The 21,128-nt window shown below is 44.5% G+C and overlaps 1 long non-coding RNA gene across 3 annotated transcripts; it reads right to left on the reverse strand.

Moving 5' to 3' along the window:
- Positions 1 to 2,944: 2,944 nt before the first annotated feature.
- LOC112572503 lies at positions 2,945 to 10,442 on the reverse strand. 3 transcript variants are annotated; one of them, XR_003101016.1, is made up of 6 exons: positions 10,099 to 10,441; positions 7,620 to 8,189; positions 7,181 to 7,394; positions 5,506 to 5,878; positions 3,393 to 3,620; positions 2,945 to 3,206 (listed from the first exon to the last, which is right to left on the reverse strand). It is a non-coding gene; the product is annotated as an uncharacterized LOC112572503 (long non-coding RNA). The 3 variants fall into 3 exon arrangements; XR_003101015.1 differs by having other exon boundaries at positions 3,393 to 5,878; positions 7,620 to 7,948; positions 10,099 to 10,442; XR_003101014.1 differs by having other exon boundaries at positions 3,393 to 5,878; positions 10,099 to 10,442.
- Between the last annotated feature and the right edge of the window lie 10,686 nt (positions 10,443 to 21,128).

The raw sequence follows: 21,128 nt of genomic DNA on the forward strand, positions 1-21,128 counted from the left end.
TTCCCTTCATCTTCTTTCCACTGTTCTTCTCCAAGTTTCCTTTGGGCGGCCTCGTTTTCTTCGGCCGTCTGGAGTCCATCGTAGGGCGACTGGAGAGGTTTGCTGGCGGAGCACATGTCCAATCCATCGCCAACGCCTTCGTTGAACCTGCGTGGTGATGGACTCGGTTTCAGTTCTTCGGTGGAGTTCTTCGTTGGTGATTGTGTTTAGCCAAAAGATGTTAAGTAAGCGCCTGAGGCATCTGTTTTGGAAGACGTCAAGCCTGTTACTGATGGTTTTGGTCATCTTCCAAGATTCTGATCCGTAAAGGAAGGGTGCTGATCACATTTGACTTGAAGATCTCAGCTCTTCTGGCTGATGTTTTTTTGCCTGAGTGAGTGAGGCGAAGGCCTGGCTGGCTCCCCAGTCGGGCTCGACTCCCCTCCGCATCCCCGGTGTTTGACATTTTGGACCCAAGATAGGTGAAACTGTCAACTTCCTCAATCTCTTCTCCATTGTTTGATTGCTGTCTTGGACTCTGCGTTCACTCTCATACTTTTCGTTTTCTTTGCTGACCTTCAAGCCAAGGTTTCCAGCTGTTTCTGAGAAGGCCTTGTTTTTTCTGCATGTCTGTGGCGGTGTGACAGAAGGCTGTCACTCAGCAAAGTGTAAAGTCTTCCAGGCTGTGTTGTGTCATGTCCATATCCTGGTCCATCTGAGCCCTCTCCTAGATGAAATCAAGGCATTGCAATTGTTGCACCTGAACAAGTTTGAGGGACTCGTAATGCCTCAGGATCTTCCATAAGGCGCGGTGGATGCTGTCAAAAGCCTTCCAGGTCGATGAAATTGATGTACAGCGGATTCGTTTGCTGAGGGGATCTGTCTGAAGATTGTTCGGAGCAACCGAAATCCTGCTTGCTGTGGGTCGGAGGTCTTCTCAAGACGTGCCCTCAGTCTTGACAAAACAATCTTGCTGAAGACCTGGTGGTGAGGGAAAGAAGTGTTATGCCCTCCAATTATTTGCAGTCTCCAAGAATCCCTTTCTTGGTACTTGAAGGATGAGCCCTGTCTTCCACGCAACAGGGAGCTGCCCTGATTCCCAAATTGCCTGAGTATTTCAGTCACTTGGGAGCTGGTCACACATTTAAACATCTCTGCTGTTTTCCCATCTGCCCTGTGCTTTTGCCGCTCATCTTGTGTGCTGTCACTTCTTCCAGGCTGGTGGTTCTGTCAGATGTCTATAACTGCTGGCTGGATTGTCTGCAGCTGAGGGATCTCTGTTCAGAACTGACAAAATGTTCCATCCACGCTGTAGTTTTTCTGCCTCTTCTCGACGATTACCCGTTCACGTCTTTCACCACATCACTGTTCTTAAACCCTTAGCTGTTTTGTTTATCTCAGGTCTTATGTAATCTCTGTCACCATACTGTATAGTTTGTCTCACCATACTGTATGGTCTATCTCACCCTGCTATGCAATCTCTCTCACCATCCTGTATGGTCTATCTCACCCTACTATGCAATCTCTCTCACCATAGTGTATGGTCTATCTCACCCTGCTATGTAGTCTGTCTCACCATACTGTATAGTTTGTCTCACCGTACTTTTTAGTCTCTCTCAATGTATTATCTCATCCTGACATGCTGTGAAGTGGGTAGACACAAACTCACTAATAATTACATGTATTTCATTGATATAAAAAATAGAAACTTATAATTATAGTAGCTACGTACAGAATATAAACTATTTATTACACTTGCTTTTAACCTATATTCGTGTTTTATTTACATACAGAATGTAAGCTAATGTGTTATTTAAAATATAAACTAACTACTGTACAGATTGGCGGACGCCGGGGCGGAAGTCGGGGCGAGAAAGTTTGATAGCAGCAGGTAATCGTCCCGTGGATTGGCGGTGGAAATGAAACACGAGGCCAGGTGAGTGGAGGTCAGTGCAAGTCGCTCCAGAAACGCCACGAAGACATTTCTGGGGACGACTGTTCCTTCACCTCACCTCGACTCACCGCCTCTCTGTCACACCACCTGGAGTTACCTCACCTCATGTCCTCACTACTTCATTACCGTCCTGCCTCACTGCTTCATTACCGTCCTGCCTCACTACTTCATTACCGTCCTGCCTCACTACTTCATTACCGTCCTGCCTCACTGCTTCATTACCGTCCTGCCTCACTGCCTCACTATTTCATTACCGTCCTGCCTCACTATTTCATTACCGGCCTGCCTCACTACTTCATTACCGTCCTGCCTCACTGCTTCATTACCGTCCTGCCTCACTACTTCATTACCGTCCTGCCTCACTGCTTCATTACCGCCTGCCTCACTACTTCATTACCGTCCTGCCTCACTACCCTGTCACCTCACTAGCCCCCCCTTCCTGTGGGACTGCCCGGGGTTAGACCTCCGGGGCTAGGCCTTATCATCCAGTCTACCGGTCTCTGCCGCCTGCAGCCGTACGGTTTAAATCGTCACTACTATTGACCTTTCATCTTTTATTACAGTTCTCTCTGTCTTGTGACGACACACATCCCAACGTTCTCTTTATTTTTTATGTACACGTGGCCTGAGAATCGACTGACCTCTGTTTGCCACAGGCGAAACTTTCCATTTACCACAGTTTCACTGAACTGTAACGGATCACTATCTCTACAGTTGTGCTCCACCCGAGCAGCGAGGATTTTTAATTTACGATTTTACACCTTTCCCGTCTTCTCCTCTACCTGATGTCGTCACGCCTTCCCTAGTATCACTACAATGGACTAGTGATGACCTTTGCTGGGGTCGCCAGGATTTTCTTTTGTATTTTTGTTTTTGTTGAGATCAGGGAGCCTGGCTTTGGCTAGGTAGCTGTGCTGTACGAGCTCACTGTATTATTATTATTATTATTATTATTATTATTATTATTATTATTATTATTATTATTATTATTATTTAATTAATGCATTTGCCTGGATGCTCGGCTTTGAGCGGGTGTAGCCCTTGCTGAGTGATGTAGGGTAGGTTTTGATGAGAAAGCAGGCTCTCTGTCATGATGATGATGACAATCTGAGGATCACGACCTCAGGCAGACCCTCGATCCCCAGATATTCAGATAAAACTCCGGGGCCGCCTGCCTCCTACGGTTACGTAACAGCTGGCCGACGTGAGAGCGTGTCGCTGTAAACGTCACACCTACTAGCAGCACCGCACGAAGCCGTTATCAAACGAGTTTCTGTCGAGCAAATGAAAAAAGTATAAATAATTATATATATAAATGTAAAACACACAAAGCTTTACATTAACACTGTCTGCAATCATGTTTGATTAAAAAAAAAAAAAGAGTAACTGGGCGATGTAACGGTGCACTAACATGGCTGCCCAGGCTGTAACGTAACTAACGACACCTGCTTGTACAAACCTTGGTGTGACGTCTCCTGCCGTGAGATCTGCGCGTGCATCTTGCAGACAACTGACAGTGAACAGCTACTCGCTGCCCCCGGACTGGAGGACGTCTGGGGATGCTGGTAAGAAGCCATCTGCAACGATTGGCTCTGTGATGATCCGCAAGTGATGTTACAAAAATCCAGTTGGAGGAAGAAACGTTCCCTGCCCTTGCTCTTCGGAGTCAGGTACCCACTTCCGACAGCTGCATGATTGGAGGAAATTCGCTGCTTAACACGGGTATCGAACCGACGCGCCTCCGGGCTCGGATCCCGGTTCTCGAACCGCTTCCCCTATTTCCATGTATAGTGATTGCTCAACAAATCCCACTCAACCCCTCCACCCCTGGTAAAGACTCACAACGCGAGCGTCAGCATTTGTCTCGGACCCCCTCCCCTATTATCCTCCTCGCTTTGTTGTCTTGTTGTCATCACTCAACATATGTTGTTAGCAACAGTCCTGATGACGTGACGTCACATGTGTGTACGAGGCAGACAACTGTAGCGACCCCTCACCTCCACCGTTGTTACACTGATCTGACAAGTCAGGATTTCAAACGGGTATGCTACCACCTCCCTTCTACCCCCACCCGAGACAAACCCCACCCCCCGAACTATCGGTGCATTTAAAACTGAAAATCGCTGATTGCGATGGCCATGCAGCAGCTGCAACATGCTTGTGCAGTCACGTGACACAGGTCACGGCTGTGAGCAGCAGAAGGTCAAGGTCTGGAGTCTTCGTGCAGAAATTATGTTGGCTGGCGCGTTCAGAGAGTCCCTCCGGTCAGACCGACCTGCATCTGCACCAAACATTCGCCGCCATCCTAGTGCATGTGTGTGCGTGCGTGTGCGTGTGCGCGCGAGCGTGTGTGTGCATACTCACTCACTCATACCATTGTGTTTTACAATCACTCCATCATACATGCGTGCGTCCTCCGCTAAGGTCATTGCTTGTCGCGACCTCCACCTTGACCCTCTTCTACCGCCCTCCCCCTCCTCTCAGTGTCGTCCCCCCGTACTCCCCCAAATATTTCTCTAACAAGCCCTAAAACAAGGACATCACCTGTCTGACCTCTCGCCACCTTGCTGACCCCCGGCGTGCTGATACCCGGCATTTACACCGCCATCACCTGAAATGCGCTGAGCATGCACTAAATCGGGATAGGTGGGTGGATGGGCGGATGAGTGATAGCTGCCTCCAGCTGATAACAGTGGGAACAATGACCGATAACTGCGGTGCAGAAAAGTTGAACTGAAGACTCGCAGATATTTGTCCCGCAGTCATCGCTTCAATCAGAGACTGAGACAGGGTTTGGAAGGCCGACACCTGCCGATGGCTGGGATGCGGATCAAAGAGAAGATGAAAATGAAAAAATAAAATGTATCCTCAGCTCGTGAAGACAAAATCTTTGATGAAAACAAATATATTTGAAAAGTTGGAAGTGTTGACCAGTTCGCAAAGGACAGCGGTGAGCATTGCCTGAATCCACGTGTAGAGTTCGTGTCACTGATAACAACCAGAACCTTGATGGGAGGGTGGAGTGAAGGAGTGAAGGAGGTGGAGGGAATCATCAAGCTCGCCCGCAGTCAGCATAACCTAGTTTGGGGTGAGAAGGGTGAGGTTGGGATGTGTCATCAAAACTAATGGCAGATGGCTGTGCTACGGGAGGGGGAGGGCAATAGGAGCGGGCAACAAAGATGAAAGAAGGTTGGTGAAGGGGACTGTGCCTCACGTGTGACAAAAGTATTACAATGTGACCGACATGATCTCAGCATGTGTGACAAATTACAATGTGACGGACAGGATCTCGTGTGACAAATTACAATGTGACTGATAGGATCTCATGTGTGACAAATTACAATGTGACGGATAGGATCTCATGTGTGACAAAAATATTACAAAGCGACTGAGACGATCTCATCATGTGTGACACATATTTCACAACCCTGTTCTCTGTACTACATTTTTCTGGATGTCATCCTTTGCAGATTAATCCGCCGCATAGGTCCCGTTAGTGACGTGCGTGGACAAGATGGCTGACGTACTCACGTGACCTAGACGCCGTGACGTATAGATGCATCAAGACTAACCTCCCCTTGAAGGGCGAGAGTAACAGCACGTGACGATGGGCCGAGGTTTCACGAGACCAGCAAAGTCAGAGTCTGGGTGTCGACGGTAGTTCGTTAGGGCAGGAGGGGAGCACCAGACGAGGTTTTCACGATGTTATCGTCGTGATGGATGGCATCAAGGATATCTATCATCGAAAGTGATGCAGTGGGCTGTTTCATTTGGAAGGTCTGCGTGCAGCAGGCTTGTGGGTAGGGAGAGAATGGTAGGCGGAGGTCGGTAGGGGAAGATCGAGAGAATAAGACACGGAGTCCGTGAATCAATGGAGTCCAGGACATGTCCAGGAAGCCACGCAGACAGGCCACAAGATGCAGCAAAGTGAAACAAGAATCTCAGCTATAAATAAAACACAAAGGACGACAATAACGACAATAAAACTTGCTTCTCCCATCACCGATGAAAGAAGTTTGACAAGTCAAAATCTTTTATCTTAAAGCAATAATTTGTAGCCATACATGGATGCAAATGTCTGCTTAGGTTGCTGATGTTTTGGATGGCAAGCTCGGTTCGACTTGGAAATATTTCTGTTCACAGAGTTGAAACCTGTCTAACCACAGGTGAGGACAAAAAGGATCAAATCCCCGATAGAACTTACTTGACACGACTAAATGAGACAAAACAACAACAACAACAACAACCATGCAACATAAGGATCACCTTTGAAGCTTACTATAAAAACAAAAGTATAATCTTATATCTCCTGTTGTGTATTTGTCTCACCCAGAGAACTATTCTTCGCATGACATTATTTTACTCTGAACGCTGTTACTTCTTTTCGCTTCACTAATAATAGCCCGCGCCAAAATCATTTCTCCCCTTTGTAATTTTTAATAATTTCCTTTTTTTTTTTTCATCGTTTAAAAAAAAAGGAACAGAGGAGGAAATAACTGCCTAAGATTACATAGCTCTCACATTTTTTTGTCTGGAGGGGAGAAGAGCGGGAGGGGGAGGGGAGGAGTAGCTGTTGATGAGCAGACAATGCAAAAAAAAAAAAAGGAAGAAAAGACAAAAAAAAGCAGAACTGGGATTAGCAGCACCGACATGCTGAGTCTGGAATTATGGTCACAGGCATGATGCCAGTGCCAGCGCCGTGCAGGAGGAGTGAATGTGTGATGTGTGAATGTGAGCGGCATGTGTAGTCACACTGGGGTGTAACATGTAACACGACTGGAGGTAACACCATTGACAGAGAGCCTGGTGCTGTAGAGTGTGCGTGACGTGACTGAGTTGTGACATGATGTGACGTAGGCGGCATAGGAAACACAAGGGGCAGCACTCCAATAGCGGTCTGCCTGAGAGTTGCGCCGTCGATAATATTATCGCATATATCGTCAGCCATCTGTCTGGGAGATGAAGCGTGTGACAAGAGTGGAAACAATGTGTGCACATCTGTGTGAGCGTGTACGGAGAGAGCGTGGAGACTACTCACACTTTAAATCTCTCATCTTCATTCTGTGTGTGAGAGCGTGGAGACTACTCACACTTTGAATCTCTCATCCTCAGTCAGTCTGTGTGTGTGTGAGCGTGTACGGAGAGGGCGCTGGAGTCTACCCACACTTTGAACATCCCATCCTCTGTCAGTGTGTGTGTGAGGAGAGGGATAGCGCTGGAGACTACAGACATCTTACATTTTCTCACCTGTGTGTGTGTGGAGGTTGGGGGAGAGGAGAAGCGTGCAGATTCTGCACATCTTGAGTTCCATATCCTTTGTAAGAGGGAGGAAGTACGCTTTTACACATCCTTCACCCTTTCTGTCCTGTCAGTCAGGTCTCGGATCACCAAGCAGACAGAAGATGCTCTCTGTCAGAGTGGGCTTGTCCTTGACCCCTGTCAGGTCAATATGCCTCTGGCTCTGCAAGCAGACATTTTTGTCGGTGTATGTATGTACACTACTCGTGCATGTTTTGTGTATATGTGCTTGTGTGTGTGTGCGCGCTTGTCTGCTTGCTAGTATTTGTGTGTCAACATGCTACTGTATGTACGTGCGTGTGTGTTATTCTGTGTGCACGCGCGAGCTATTTATGTCCGTGGACATGGCGGCCCTGTCAAGCCAAGCATAAGCAATAAGTTTATTTACTTGTAACCTCGCCACGTGCTGTTCTCCTGTACCGCACGTGCACACCACGCTCCAGTCGGGTGCCTGCAGGCAAGAGCCACCTGCTGACGTCACGCGCACGGAGTGCCGCCAGCGGCAAGGGGGACGCTACTCCATCAACATGGCGGTCTCTGCAAATGGTGTCCGCCGCCATCTTGTAGGCAGTCCGCAGAGCAAGACCTCCTCGCGCGCCTTGAAAAATGGCATGGAAGCTTTGTAATCTCCACCGTCCTCAGTCAATAAGGGGGGAGCCGAGGACGTCGATGAAATCCTCTTCGCTGCTGACAACAGCCCGACGGCTTCCTTGACGCCTGCAGCAGACGACAAACGCAGGAGGAGAGAAAGGCAATGGCGAGGGTGCCTCTGACGGGGTGGAGGAGGAGGAGGACATTGATTTCACAGCCACAGTCTGACGCCTGATTTCCTCTTCTCTGCACCTGGCCTCTGCTGACGACAGCAAACCTGATGATTTCAATTGTTTCCATGGTTTCTCGACACCACAGTTGTCACGACTCTTCCTGTGGTGTTGACCACCTATCCGCACCCTTGACCCTGAATAGCGCAGGGCATTGAATGCGGAAATAAAACGAATATTTTCGTGTCACTGACATATTCAGATTTAATATGAAATTATTGCACTATAACGGGAGGAGAAATGATTTCCGATTCCAGTTTTCTTCCTTCCTTTCATCTGCTTTAATCCCATAAAGAGAAGAGAATTTTCAATGAATGGGTCTCTGGCATTCAGTCTCCTCAGATATTAATACAGAGGAAACTGTCTTTTTGGATTGTCATAAAAATATTCAAGTGAAAGTAATGAGCATATTGTGTGGGAAGTCCTCGTTCCAAGAAAATGGCAAACTAGAGAGAAAGGAGGAGGAGGAGCAGGAGAAGGAGGAGGAGGACCGAGAAAACCTTCACGAGAAGTGATGCTCAGCGGAAAGGTAGAGTCGTGAGAGTTTAAGGTGATTGATAAGTGAATGTTCTTGTCGTTAATCAATGAGTGCAGCACGCAGCAATAAAATGAGGTTAACTGGAGGATGTACGGCATCATGGGATTGATTTGCCCTCAACACAGTATGGAGTCGTGACGACGGAAAGTGGGACAGAAATGAGCCATGGGTAGAGCGTGACGGCATGTCAATCAGTGATTTAATTTGTTAACATGTTAATTTGAAGTGTAATTTGTTACTCAATTTTTTTTTAAATTTTTTTATTAATTTTTTTTTTTTTGCCTCTAATGCAATATTGTGGAGAAGTGGGCGGAGGATGATAAATGTGTCTACATGGTTGTCTCCTCTCTCACTCGTTTATTTCTTTGGATCGGTCTGACCCTGCTATCTCTCTCGATATTTTGTTGTGATGTAAGCATACTAGTTGAGTGCTCCGAGATCGGTTACACAACCACTGTCTGAAACTATTTTGTGTGAGTAATTTTTAAAAGTGAGTTTATAAAACTGTTTTAAATCCATATACAAGCGTTGTCTATAACAATGTCTTAAAGTAAGACCTAAAAGTGTCTGAAGTTCGAAATGTATTGTGCAGCTGAACCCTGATCTTTTATGTCCTTAATATAGTATTGCACTTAGGGTAGACCGCAGCATGGCTGTCTCTCTCTCTCTGATACTGCAGCAGGGTAATCGAAAATGATGTACGGAATTATCCAAGTCTGCATCCGCTTCGAAATGGCCAGTGGCCAAAGAAATAGCAATTTGTCTTGTCGTTCCCTGTCTCTATTTACCTCACAGAGAGAGAGAGAGAGAAAAAAAAGAGAGATTGAGTGTGTAAGAAAGTGGAAGAGAGCCAAACAAATCAGGAAGACAAGAAAGCCAAGGCCGCTACAGCTTCAAAGTTCGTATTCTAATATTAGGCTAATACATCGAGGTATTGTTGTTTATGATGAACACAAACGCTTACACAGCACCAATACTGAGTCGTGCAATAATTCAATATCATTCTAATACTAGGCCAGGTGACATGTCCATTATTAGGCCATTATGGGTAGATTGCTTGAGCCAAGAATGGTGATTACATTTGGACAGAAGTAACCTTGCTCCAGTATTTTACACATAATTATTCAGTCATGAATATCTCCGACCACAATATTACCAATATAGTGCAAGTTCTTTTTCAAATGTAGATGATCTGTAAGCCCACGATAACCGCCTGTTTAGGGGAATATCAGGCCGTACTTGATGGGGGAGAGATAAAAAACTTGACATGAGTGAACACCGGTTCTCCATTATCTCATTGCTATTTTGATAACCTTTCTAAGACATGTTGTTTTACTCCAAGTCAGAAAATGAAGCCATATGATGGTGAGCTAGTCGAGTAAGCCATGTAAACAAACGAGAGAAACGACGTGTGCTGGAGTGAGATCTGAACCCTAACCCACCACCCTCACTTTACAAGCACTTTACAGTCGCAGCACCCGACTATTGTAAAACTAAGACTACTGTACCAGCCTGTCTGTACTGTCGTCCCTCATCCACAGTCCGGTCCTCCACCGTCAGCACCGGAAGCTGTTGCTGGCGTCGCGTTGGGCGATCGATGGCAGTTGAAGGTTGTTGACGACAGTCTGCAGGCTTCCCTCTGGCCCCATCTCACGTTGCTGATGTCACGGTCAACACGTTGCCGCCGGCCTCAACTGCATCCTCTTGTTGCTCACCGTCCGTTCACGCAGCTATGGCCGCCATCGCTGGGAAAGAAAGAGTCGCTGCTTCAAGATAAAGGCTGACCAATAGCGAGACGACACGAGAAGACCGTTTGACGCATCTTTTGATGCAATGAGACCGTTTGACGTTGTACTACGGACCATTTGACGTCATAGCGCGTATCTTCTGATGTAATGAGACCGTTTGACGTCATATTACAGACCATTTGACGTCATAGCACGTGTCATCTTCTGATGTAATGAGACCGTTTGACGTCATACTACAGACTATTTGACGTCATTGTAGGGACCAGGCAGGTGTGCAAATCTACCCCTGTAAAATCTTGCACTCAGCTTGCAGGTAGCTTAGCTGAAACCTTACCTGTGATTGGCGACTCACCTGTAATCGCTGTACACTACCACAAAGTAAAAAGACAATGTACTCGACGAGACCGGCAAAGGAAGAGAGACCGCAGACTGTGACTAGACGAGATCTGTGTTCACGTGACCCCTAGTCTTGGGGTGGTAGTCGGGTATACCATGGACTTACCACAGCTTAGGTGTTTTGTTGCTGGTACCCGGGGTAGCATTATTAAGGCCATCTCATCTGAGGTCACCAGAATCCCTGACTTGATCTTTAGGTCGCCAGATACTCGGTCCGTAACCTGATGAGTCAGGGATGAGTGGGCAGCAAATGACTTTTTTTTTTTCTTTCCTTCAACAGTCTCGAGAGTAAAGTCGGTTATGATGACATTGTGTAATCTGTAGTTCGATGTCCTGATTGAATTGTTTGTTCCCCCCGACGGGCAGAAACCAGTCCAGCGAGACCAGTGACCTCAGCACGAGCCTGAAGTTCACAAAAACCCTGACAGTGGGCAAACAGCTCCGTGGCCAGCGTATAGGGCTTCAGTCGTGGATAATGAGACTCGCGAGACTAATCGGGATAAATCCCGCGTACAGTAAATATTTAACACCAAGGTGGAAGAGGAGGGGAGGAGAGGGGAGAAACAAACACATTTGTCCAGAGTTGTCTGCTGCTGCTGCTGCTGCTGCACCCTGAAGATTTCCTCCGAACTCGTGCAGACACAACCGTCATTTCACGTCATTAAAACTGTTTGTGGATCGATGACTTGCCCTGATCTCGGGTGGAGACACTAACCGACGAAACTATTAGTTTTTGCCGAGCTACTCAACTTGATCAACTTGTTTATGTTTAGAGGTAAGTCAAGGACTGTCAGCTGACCACTGAATGGCTCCCAACATCAACGAGTTATGTAATAATTGAGGTTAGCACTTCAAACAACCCCCAGAATGATTGCTGATGAAACAATTTTCATTTGTCTTTGTAAGTGGAACCAAAGGTCAGAGAGGGCAGATGTCTGTAGCTCCGGTATCACTCATGGACGAATAACGGGATCAATATTTACGTCCGAAGCAACATGGCCACAACCGGCGGCTTCTCTTGGTTTACGAGTGGACCCCGAGAGGGTTTCCTGCCAGGGAGGAAATTCTGCTGGACACCAAAGGATGTAGTTGTTCGTGTGTCCGCTCCTTGCCTCCAGAACCGACATTAAGTCAACGAACTCATGGGAATAGAATAAGGAGGGACTCGGGAGGGATCCGAGAGACGATGTAACATATCAGCTCTTACTTCTCATTAAGCATCCCAGCATCCGACTCATATTCTCAACGGATTTTTTCACGTGTGTAAAAATTTTCCACGACTTGCAAACTGAGTTTTTTTTTTTTTTTTTTTTTTTTTTTAATAAACAACAGGCATCATGGCTGCCATGGCTGATAATTGAAACCCAACTAATGATTCATCTGTGTACACAAAATTTAAAAAAAAAAACGCAGGTAAGGTCCAGTCATATGTTACTCTGTCACTTTCCTCTTCATTTTCTTTCTCCCTTGCGCCAGGTACAAAGGAAGGAGGAAAAACATTATTTCTGTTAATCTCTAACGCATGGTGTAATGTCTTTGTTTGTTTTGTTTTTTACTTTACGAAAAGATTAAAGAGAACAAATTTACTTTTAAGAGGTTAATAAATGTATGGAGATCTTCGGAGAGCGAAGATAGAAAAAGCGCGAACAAAACACGAGGAGGGAAAACTGTCAGGCGGCCATTTGTCTCCCCCTGTGGCCCAGAGATTATATTTGCTCGTGATTATGTTGGCCACTTTGTTCTAAATATTCTCTTTGACAAATGGCTTTGCACCGATAGCAAGGTAAAGTGATGCCCCAAGGACAAAGACAAGAAAAGTTTACAAAGAACGAACGAAAGAAAAAAGAAACCGAGAGAAAAAAAAACACACCACCACCACCATCACCACCACCGCCAACAACAATAAAGAAACAAGAAGTAGGTGAATGGCTTGAAGCTCATTTTACTCAAAAGCTTGTTTATATCCTCCACTGTCGTTTGTATCCTCCACTGACCTTTAAGGGCAACAACAAATGAGTGAGTAGTCGCTCAGGCTCACCGCACGATTTTTCATTGGCAATGAAAGTTGAGGAGAATCGGCGCCTGACATCTTTTGACAAACTTGCAGATGATTCCGACCTGTTTGAAGTATAGCCCATTGAAGACAGTGTTAAACGCGGGGTTTTATTAGAATTATCTCTCTTTATAAATAAATTGTTTGAAGCCGATAATTTACACAGACAGCATTGCAAATCTTCGGAAATTTTTAGGCCCATTAGCGTCAGCTTGCGTCTTGTAATAGCAGAAAATACATCAATCAAGTGAATCATCGAAATTTGTTTTTCTGGTTCTCGTCCTTCAGGGTCGACACGTTCTACGCCTTGGAGAGTCGAACCTTGTATACAGCGGTCACGTGTGCATCATGTCCACCCTGACGTCCTTAAAAACATTGTGACTGTTGAGACAGTCGAGGTCTTAGTTCAACATCATGTCCATCAGACAGTCAAACTCTTAGTTCAACATCATGTCCACGAGACAGTCTAGGTCTTAGTTCAACATCATGTCCATTAGTCAAGTACACTACGGGTGGGGTGGGGTTGAGGGTGGAGATGGATGCTGCGTCTTCATACAAAAGTGCGGTATTCATATTTTTTGTATAAGTTGAATATTTCATTTATTCTCTATATAAAGCTGTATTAGTAATTTGTTTTTTTATAATTTTCATATGTACAGTTTTGTTGTGGTTGTTATTGTTGTTATCTTGGAGTATTTGGCCTAGTAACCCTAATTAAAATACTTATTTCAGGATGTAGTCTAGAGTGTAAGATTTGGTTTCTGTGGTTACCAGTGTAACAGTAAGCACACATACTATCGGATGTTGTAAAATTTTTTAAACTCTGAAACTGATGTCATTGAATATTTTGTGATATGCTGCTCCAGCTACTTGTTGTTGTTGGTTGAAAATGATTTCTAGTTCTTATAGCGGGCTACATCTTTCATTTTCTCTACGTCTGGGATTAGAGTTATATGGTTATCTCTAGTTTCTAAGAGGCTACAATTTGTAATAAATAAATTAGACAATGTGTATTTATTATTTTAAATTACATTGTTAGTCTGTTCTTTTTCTTCTTTCTTTTAGGGTACTAATCCTGATCGACTGTGTACTTTTAAATGACTCCTCCAATAATATCTCTAATCACTTATAAAGTTTCTCTACGATCGTTCATTGTAATACACTCGTGACTCCTTTCTGGAGGAGTGAATCACCTCCTAACCCTAACCCTGAATGTGTAACCCCAGATGGCCCCACTCCCCTGGCAATAACCCCTCCTCCTCTACCCACCTAAATAAAATTTAAAAAGTATGTAGAACAAGTCAGTGACCCGCACTGCTCTAACCTTTCACCCCAGGCCCTGACCTTTACTCGCAGACAAAGCGAGACGCCGGGTGCTGGGTGCAAGCTGCTGTCGGTGTAAGTCTTTTAACAGGCTTCGTAAGCTTAACCTCAATAATTTATACAGATCAGGGTAATTCTCTCCATCTTCATCAAACAATTATAAAAATAAAAAAATTCATTACTTTATTAAATAAATAGGTTCCATGTTAAACTGTAGTTTTTTGTGTCTTATATAAACTTATAGAAAAATAGGAGTTGACATTTTCTTTTTTTAAAATTAATTCTTTATATTTATCTTATATAGTCAGATTGGACCCAGATTTCTCTCCTAACGGTAGGATTTAACTGAAACCCGAAATGTTGACATTAATATATTTAGTATGCAAACACATCTAACGATAGCGTTGACGATGAAGAAAAATGTATTTTTAACATGCATTATGTTATATAAATTATATATAAGCAAAAGAAAGAAAAGTCGACGGACTAAATAAAATAAATAAACCCGGACAAGAAGTAAGAGAGAGGAATCGTACTACGGTGAGTGTGTGGGGGAGGGTAATAATTAGTGTTTTTCGCCGAGCAATCAACTACAAGGCTATGTCATGGCAGGGCATGCAGCTCCTTGTAAACAGAAACCGCATTCAGAGAAAAAACAAAAAACAAGCGTGCCCGACATCGACGAGAGTTGAACCGAGGACAGCCAACCTTCACTGTCTTGGTGACAGGCGCTAACCGTTGCGCCATCAGGAAGCCGAATGGTACCATATATAACGGAAACAGAATGCATCACGACTACAACACTATAATAATGAATAAATATAACACATCCTACAAGGAGTATTGCTGAGTTTTCGTCACAATGTTGGCATGAAGGAAGAGAGAAAGAGATGGGGTAGGATTGATGAAACGAAGACTGGAGTTGGGGAGGAGGGTTGGGTTGACTGAAGGTGAGGGGCGATGCGGTGGGAGAAGGAATGCGGTCAGAACACATGTTCATTGTTTCCACAGTCGCTGCAAGGTGGAGGAGGGAGGGACAAGGTTGCGAGAGGAGGGAATGGCAGAAGGGCGCGCATGCGTACTAGCTAACTAGTGCGTGACACAATGACACAGTGTGTGTGGTAGCTAAGTAGTTCGTGACACAATGACACAGTGCCGAACGAGACAACCGTCATCCATCACAACCATGGCGATAACAACATCCACTACCCAGTGCTGCCCACCAGAGGGCGATCAGTGGGTGGAGAGGGCAGTTGTTGCGGAAATCTCCATGGCGTGTGCCCCGGTGCCCTGGGTCACAGACATCGGAGGTCAACGCCCGGACGGAGCGACATGCTTTTGTTTGTGGTTTTTGTGACGTGCGGGCTGGAACTGCCACAATAACGGATTGGAGGGGGGAGAGAGAAGGTGGGGGAACGCTTGGATGCACATGGAGATGTAGAGCAGACTGGGGGGTGTCACGTGGATGGGGGGAGGAGGACCTTTTTCTCTCTTGGGGTGGCTGCTTTGGTTCTCAAAGAATAGAAGTGGGGAGGCCGCATACAGTCACGTGATCTCTCTCTTTCTCTCACACACGCACACAGACTTTGACTTTATTCAGTGTAGGCCGTGGCCCGTGACTGAAGAGGGTGAACATAAAGATATTTTTACACAGATGTGTTAACTATAGCACAGTTGGCATTCCAGTTTGAAATACACATAATAAATGGACCCATGTAATCTAGTTGATGCCCTGATTCATTTAAACTCTGATAAATATACAGCTTTTGGTGTCTTTGGGTGTATATCTAGTACACATCAGTACATGCAAGTATAAATGTCAGAAGCATATATACAGGTCCGTTCTTAGCCCCTCGGGGGACCTCGACTCCACGATGGCCATGGTCTTAGTTGGCATCTGAAGACACTTGTTTCCACAGGCTGAGATATATGATAGACATAAAGTAACATCCTTACTACATACTCAGCGTCTCAGGTCTGACAATGAAATAGGACTAGTAAAACATATTAATGTTGCTATAAAACAGAATTTTTCAATCAGCTGATGGACTTTCTCAAATTCATTGCCCTGTATAAATAAATGCTAGACAACTTGCAACACTAGGGTGGGCATCTGACATGAGTATTAAAAAATGGCAAAGGGATGGGGTGCACCAAAATTTGAGAGGGATGAGTTTTTCCAGTAATCTAGTATGTTGTGGACAACACAATAAAAATTAATTCCGTTTCTGCAAGATTTTTACCTTAATTTATGACACTTTAGATTGGCAACACCTTGTCTGAATCTGACTAGGGTATTTCTCATCGCATTCTATATGTTCAGAACAAAGGCCTGTTACCGGTAATTTGCTTTCAAAACGATCCACGAGGGGTTAAAATGTGTTACCAGAATCTGAGTGAAGTAAATAAAATGGACGAAAGCAAAGGATTCCCTTATCAAATGACCAGGGAATGGTGTCAACTAGCTTCTACCATTTCAACGGAAACTGATGAAGAAGAAATTGTCAAAGTTTGTCAAAACAAAACACCATTAAACGCTTAAGAGAAGCCGACTAAATACAGATAAGATTCCACAGAAACATTACAAGTGTCACAACAGGAAGAATACTGTTTCGTGTGTAATGTAGAAAAAGTAAGTGACCGACCTGAGTTAGAATTCTTAGTTTCTAATGTTACAATGGAAGTAGTCGAACTCTGAATGTATGGGTTTCATCATGTTCTGTTCATTTCAATTTCAGATGTGAAGTGCAAATAATTACAATACTGTCTGCTTTGATTTCTTATTTTTAGTGGATGTTGCCTGAGCTAGAGAAAGGATCCCAAAAATTCATCCTTTCAAGAGATCCCATTCGTTCGTTCATTTGCTCGAGAGATTCTTTGCATTTATTCTATCAAGAGATCATATTCATTCACTTTTTTTACAAATTCCATGAATTATCTCAAAAGATATCCATTCACTCATTTTCTCAGATCTCATTCATTAATTCTCTCAGGAGATCCTATTCATTCTCACAAGAGATCCCATGCGTTCATTCACTTAAGAGATCCCATTCAGATATCATTTCAAAATGTTCTCATATCTCATTCATTACTTCTCTCAAGGGATCCCATCATTCCTTCGCTCAAGAGATCCTTTGCAGTTTGCATTCGCTCTCTCAAGAAGTGCTATTCACTCGTTTTCTCTCGAGACCTCATTCATTCATTTTCCTAAGAGATCCCATTCATTCATCGGCTCAAGTGCTCCCGTGAATTCGTTCTCTCCATAGAAGGCAAAGAGAAGTTGAGTTGCAGGAGGCAGACAAACGGCTGAAGGTTTCACAGAAGCAGACAAGTTCCTCCAGACGAGGGGAGGGGAGAGGTAGCCACTTAATCAAGACATCAGACACTGATGTAAATGTCGGCGATAATACGAGAAAGGACGACGGTCATCACGATCCCAAGTACAAATTAAACAGAGCTCACATTAAACATGTCAAGTTCTGCCAATGAAGTTCACAAACTACATCTTGAGGGATTTGAAGAATTTGAGGGGCTTGAAGGACTGTAGTTAAGAAGGGGGATCGTCATTGCCCCAGACCAAGTTGAGGGAGTTGGTGATGGTGGTGGTGGTGGTGGTGGGGAGATCAAAGGCAAGCGCCTTGTCTACATAGTCACGAGGTGTCCAGACCTGGTGGATGTTGCTTTAACTTTGGTGTCGCTGTGGCAAAGATACCCTTGGGGTAAAACAACTTAAAGGTACAGTAACGGCTCTGACGGCGGTGATAAGGTTGTGACGTACTGTGTGACGTCAGCGAGGGAGAGGAAGTGTCGGCCATTGTTAGGATTTGAACTCAAGTGATCGGTGGTGAGTCGTTAGTTGGATTAGTGATATATATATTAGTGATAACAATCAAGATGGCTATGAGTAACATCCAACCATATTGCATCAGCTGACACTGGAATCGAGCTGACGTCATTGGAGGACGAGACTTCGTTGAGGCAAACGAAAGAGTCCCCGTATAATTTCTGTTATTAAACCCAACATCCTAAAAAACATTCAACTTTTCCACATGAACAGACACGAAAATAGACGAGATTCAAACTGATGTCACTCTTTATGAGATTATAACTTTCTTCGGCTTTACAATCCCTTTAAGCAAATATCCGCGGGTCTGAATACCATTTTGGAAATAATATGGAGGCGAGACCTCTGCTCTTGACCTGCCTCCCCATCCGAGGACATGTCTCACCCTCTATTTGCTAGCCCGAGGTGGTGTGTCTTTGAACAAGTTGTCACCAGCAACAGCAGCTATCGCGGAACCTCCCGATCACGCGAGACGAGCATCTCATTGCCGTGGTCATCCTTGTGTGACTGGATGCTGCAGTCACGGGGCGACCTGCACGTACACACCACGTACTCACCACGGCAGCTGCGCATGACAGCGGGCCAAAAGTCACCCACTTCACCCTTAGCTCCACGGTGCTGCTTCTCGGACACTCAAACCACAGGGACGCATGAGTGCATGACAGCACGGACCTCCCCCATCTCCCCTCCGACTCCCCCCACCCCCACTACGCACACCGCACGGTTCTGCATTGTTCTCAGTCGGCCATCCACTCCTGCATCGTACCCCCTCCTTACACACTCACCCACCCCCAGCTCAGTGTGGTCTTGATATGTACTGATGAACATCCTCCATCACACACCATCACACACAGCCTGCCTCTGGCCGCACGAGGTCTGAAGATCCATGGGTTCCAGTCTCGGTGCCAGACACAAGGTGAGTTGGTGACAGTGCACCCGAGTGCATCCACACAGGTACAGATGGATTTCTTTTTTCTCAAAAATTCGCCAAACCGGGATTTGAACTGCCGTCTATCTTTCTGGTTTTTCAGTAAATTCGAATGATTGATTATAGTTATAGTTATTATGTCTGAACATATGACATCGTTATTATGTCTGAACAATTAATACAATATCATTTAAAAGAATTATTAGTTAGAAATATTTCACGATCATGATTCGTTCTAGATACTATATATAGCAACATGGGGTTTGTAATCAGCTAAACCACTTGACACAATTCTCTTTCAAGGATTTAAGAATTTTTTAAGAAATCTTCCATCTTGATATAATATGTTTAAAATATAAAATTTCTTAATATATATAGTGATAAATAATTCGATTTAATTAATCCTTAATGGATTTTATCGTACTTTTATATTAAAAACTAATTTTAATATACTTAGAAATACATAATACATACATCTGAAATACTTCAATGAATTTATCTATCTAAATTGTATAAGAACTAATTAACTTTATTACAGAACTTGGTAAACTTTTTGTATTCTTTGCATTCTTTTCATTGTGCTTTCAGCAACGGTTTCGGGAACATTTCAGGCTTGCATTTTAAAAGGGTATGTGTAGAGTCTAGACATACCTCGTTAGCCTCAGGGCCTGTCAGAATTATTAAAAAAAAAAAAGGTCGAAAGGTTGAGAGAGAAGAAAAGCAACAGCCTGCGGTGACAAAATTAATATCTTCTGTTTTCAGTTTTTTAAATTACATTTTCTCATTATTCCACGTGCTAAGAGTGAGTCGAAACTGTGAGAGGATTGTGTAGTTGTTGTGGCAGGTGACTGGGGTGGCCAGTAAAAACTAATTAAGAATATTTTCTCAATTTTCCAGTCAGGTTCCTGAAGTTTGCAGCGTGAAGGTATTTGACAGTGTTGGTGCAGCCTGGTGTCCACAGACGAAGACTGTCGCTGCCTGACCAGAATCTTCTAGAGAAACACTCACAAGTCTCGCATCATGATGAAGTAAGTCTGACCAGCCCCCTAGTGCCGCATACAAATGAGAAACTTAGCCGAAAACTTTTAAAACTTCTTTTGAAATGGGTCCGTCCACAGAGCCCAGTAATGTCCGAAATGTGTAACACCTCACAGACACCAGTGTATGTTGTGGTAATGTCCACACAACCCTGTAATGTTCATATGTAACACCTCACAGACACCACTGTATGTTGTGGTAATGTCCACACAAAACCACAATATGTATGATGAGGATAAATAAAACTTACAATGAGGATGTATGACGTGGCTAACGGCCACTTCGGAAGATGATACCTACTTAATGATGTATGATGTAGCTGGCATCCTCTAAGACAGGGGTGGGCAATTAATTTTCCCAAGGGGCCGCATGAGAAATTGGGATGGTTTTAGAGGGCCGGACTAATATAGTTAACTCAGTTTTTACCCATTACTGTATATATAGTATATATACTGGCGGGCGGGCCGGATCCGGCCCGCGGGCCGCCCCTTGCCCAGGTCTGCTCTAAGACGATGTCATTGTGGACGATACAGCTGGGAGGACCCAGGGCACACTGCTCAAAAAATTTCAAAGTAAATAATTCACACAAGGAATATCTCTTGTGATGGCATTAACGACCAACACGTGGTCAAACATTACATGCGAAATAAAAATAATTAATTAAGATAAAATTTGCGGCCCTATGCTCCCCTGGAGGCGAATAGGAACAAGAAGAAGAATTAAGATAAAATTAGTGTGCCTGAGAAAACCTTTAATGTGAGCTAAAATTAGTTCGTGTAAGATGAAATGAGTGCGTTTGAGATAAATAACAAGGTAGGATGTTTTGCACGACGGAGTGACAGCAGTCAGTGCGAAATAAAAAGCAGGTAAGGACGAGCCCACCAGCATCCCCGGTGGCTTCACCTTGACATTTGACATTTCAACATAACAGTGTGTGTGTGGATGTGTTTGTGCACCTGTACCCGTATTTGTAAAGCGTGCACGAGCATATGTGATTCGTTTTCAAGGTGTGGTCGTCATAACAACAACAACAACAACAACAACAACAACAACAACAACAACAACACCAGTATTATCACTCATTATTGCGCTCATATTCTAGACCACGTTCACTCACGTGACCGATGTTTCAAAGCCCACTATGGCAGGTGAATACTCACCTAAAGCAGGTCAGGGGCAGACTTCTGCAGATTGCTGTCCGCAAACTG

The sequence above is a fragment of the Pomacea canaliculata genome, linkage group LG9 (genome assembly GCF_003073045.1).
Source record: "Pomacea canaliculata isolate SZHN2017 linkage group LG9, ASM307304v1, whole genome shotgun sequence".
NCBI classification, from domain to species: domain Eukaryota; kingdom Metazoa; phylum Mollusca; class Gastropoda; order Architaenioglossa; family Ampullariidae; genus Pomacea; species Pomacea canaliculata.